Source organism: Sinocyclocheilus anshuiensis, unplaced genomic scaffold (genome assembly GCF_001515605.1).
Source record: "Sinocyclocheilus anshuiensis isolate Anshui unplaced genomic scaffold, SAMN03320099.WGS_v1.1 scaffold798, whole genome shotgun sequence".
Classification (NCBI taxonomy): Eukaryota; Metazoa; Chordata; class Actinopteri; order Cypriniformes; family Cyprinidae; genus Sinocyclocheilus; species Sinocyclocheilus anshuiensis.
Window position 1 is genome coordinate 108760 of NW_015542359.1, and position 3361 is coordinate 112120.

Genomic DNA, 3361 nt, shown 5'->3' on the forward strand with positions numbered 1-3361 from the left:
TTGACAATTAATCATTCTTTTTGCGCAAATCATTGTTTTATTTGTGAAGAAACCGTTTAAGGAAGGCTTTAAGACCAAGCGGAATCCTCTGCCGATGCTCCCGCTTCACAGCGAGCGGGTCTCGCGCTGACGGCCGTTCCCTTCACCGTCCGAGTTTTGATTTTGCCAAATCGGTTTGGGCCAATACAAACAACTTATTGATCATGAGCCCAACATCCAGCAAGGCAGGAAAACATTCAATCTACCTGACTTTCATCTTAAACCTTAAGATCTTAAACACAGTTAATGCTGTTAAATAGAGAGAGAAAAATACATTAAAAAAAACTTCTAGCGTATTCTTAAACGTGGACCTCATTATTGAAGTACAAATCCAAGCAGCCCGCACTCTAAAATTTTCTTTAATCGAAAAATATGCATTTTTGTTCATTCGAAGGCTATAAGGTTGTAATGATTTTAGTTCAAAACTTTGAAGTGCCATTGTTAAAAATGCTTTATTGATTGCCGTTTCATAGACCATCAGTTGTTAGCTTTCAAATTTCATGCCATTTGTAATTTCACAGTATTTTCACCTCCTAAATTATAGGCTACACTTGTGATTTGTGAAGTCACAATTCTATATTGGTAGGCTACAATTTACTCAGGCCGATGACATTTTTTGTATGACATTCAAATTATTTTAGAATAATTGTACACAAATTAAGCAAAACAATTGTGATTATTTCTAAGAACTTTTTACCTGCATGCAGACAGCCTACATTATGGTACGGTACAAATATTTGGAGTGTCCCTTATTCTGTCTCTTATTTTCTTAAAGAATAAACACTTATTTTCTACAAGAATACAAGAACAAACACTATTTTCTTAAAGAATAAAAGATAAAGAATCACAATTGTCCCTTTTTTCAATTTCTGAAGTTAATTGGCAACCCTAATGATGACGTAATTAACTTTTGACTCCCCTGACAGTGGCACCTTGCTCAAAAAAAACAAAAAACAAAAAAAAAGGTCAGTTGTTGGTGATATGCCAGCAAAAAAATGATAGATCAAAGAAAATGCATAATAGAAAGCGCAAAAGGTGGCACTGAAAGGGCCAGTACAAAAAAAAAAAAGTGGGCTTCATATTATTTTGGAATGCTTGAATGATGACATTTTATGAAATTAGAAGAATTTCCATGCGCAAAACGCAAATATATTTTTGTATGTACACAAAATAATCTTTTTTTTTTTACGTTTTCATAAATCTTTTACTAAAATTGCACATTTAAAAATTAACAGGATAACATTAATAACAGAAATGACAAAAATGAATTGGGGTAAACTGCTGGGATTATTGTGCATGTCTGGAGGAGAAAGGGTTGGATAAAGGTGGAGTAGATGATGTGTTTACTCACCTGTAATGCCTGACTCTGTCGAGTCTGTCTCTCTCCCCCATTCAGAGCGCTCCATCAGTACTCACGCAAGCTGCCCACAACACTGCTGTCACAAACAAATGCATAATTAAATCACACATACATAGACTTTCCCATAAAATAATTAGAAAAAACTTACAATAATATAGCATCAATATACACTAACTGCATAACAACATATTACTCACATTTATCACAATATTCACAATTAAGTAGAAGTGAATTGTTTTATAGATAGTAGAGGAAAGTGAAAGGGTTGTTGATTGGCTGTAGTGACATCTCTTTAATTTGGCACATGCTTGGCTGTGGTTTTGTTCCATGCTGTAGTGTTTCACATTCATAACACACATACACTCATTTGAATTAATTAAAGAAACATGGTAATGCATTTGTCTACTTTTTTTTTTTTTTTTACCCAGGTACTGACTTGTATAATGTGTAAAACAATAAGCATGGTTCTCCATTGATAAATCTCAGTCATTCAGAAGAGTTGCGCAAATCTATCCAACCAAATTTTCCAAATGGCTTGTCCTGTATAGAGTGACAGGGATGCTAGAGCCTATTAGCATCTCTGGCCATAGAAACAACCTAGATGGAGTCCATTCAGGGCCGGATTTACCTATTTTCGTGACATAGGCAAAACAAATTTTTGGGCCCCCCTTCCCTATTAAGATATTAGGCCTATTACCACCCAAGCAAACAAAAATATTTCTTAATCAGTGGAAACCGTTCTAGTGTTTTCTATCGCAATAAGTGTTTGAAAGACCATTCCATTATTAGGCGCGGCGACGTGGCCACATAACCACTTCAGGAGTACAGTATTTCTTTAATAATTTTAACGGTCTGGAGTCACAATCACACATCAATTGTTCAGATGATTTGTTTCAAGACATTTGACATGTTTCTGTCCTGAAATCTCGTGGGTGTTGAACTAGCTAATTTTTTACGCACCTCATCCCAAACCTTCCGTTGCAAATTCCAAAACGACATTTTAGAGCTAATAACAGAGGCTTGAGCCATTGATATGCAGGCTAACATAGTTATTAATGCAGTCTAACGCAGTTATTAGAGAGAGCGAGAGGGAGAGAGAGATTAAGTGCATGTGAATACTTGCGTCTGTGCGTCTCTCAGCAGTATTCAGCAGCAGCGTCTACTAATAGCGAATCTTTAAGTTGAACTGCTTCAAGAACCTCGCTACTGAGAAACGCGAAACTATTTTATTGATAAAGTCGCTGGGCAGCCGCAGCTCTGACAACAAGTTTCTGTCCGCGTTTGTGCGCAAGTGCGTGTCTGTACTGTGTGTGCGTCTGTGAGAGAGAACGGGAGAAAGAAAAGTGATTTCTGTACATAAAAAAGATTGAAGACATGGAAATAGTTTGTCATTTTTACCCTATTGTTTGTTATATTTATTTGCTCAATGTTTTCTTGGGGTTTTGGTTCTTTTACTGTTGTAGATATCCCCATAGTATAACAAAAATATTATATATCTCTTCATTGTGTTTGGGCCCCCCCTGGACGAGCAAGCATAGGCACGTGCCTAGAATGCCTATGCATAAATCCGGCCCTGAGTCCATTACAGTAATAGTAAAATCCTAACTGCTTAAAAAAAAGTGGTTCTTTATTTTAATATAAAATAATCTCATTCTTCACTGTCATTATTATTTTACAGTAATAAAATTTAAGCAAGATAATTTATTAGAAAATAAAAGAGAAAATATATCTAGAAAATCTGAATTGTCATTAAATTTGCTTTGTAAATCAGAAGAGAGAAAAGGAGCTAATAGTGGACAGACGGAATATGTGTTGGTTTTAGTAAACCAGTATTTGAGTAATCAAATCACGTTATGCTCTTCGAGCCACATGGATTAGCACATTGTTGATATAGTCTATGCTACCAGGCACTCTCTATTCTTACAGCACTGAGAGATGATTGTGACACCCTGTGAGTTCTGA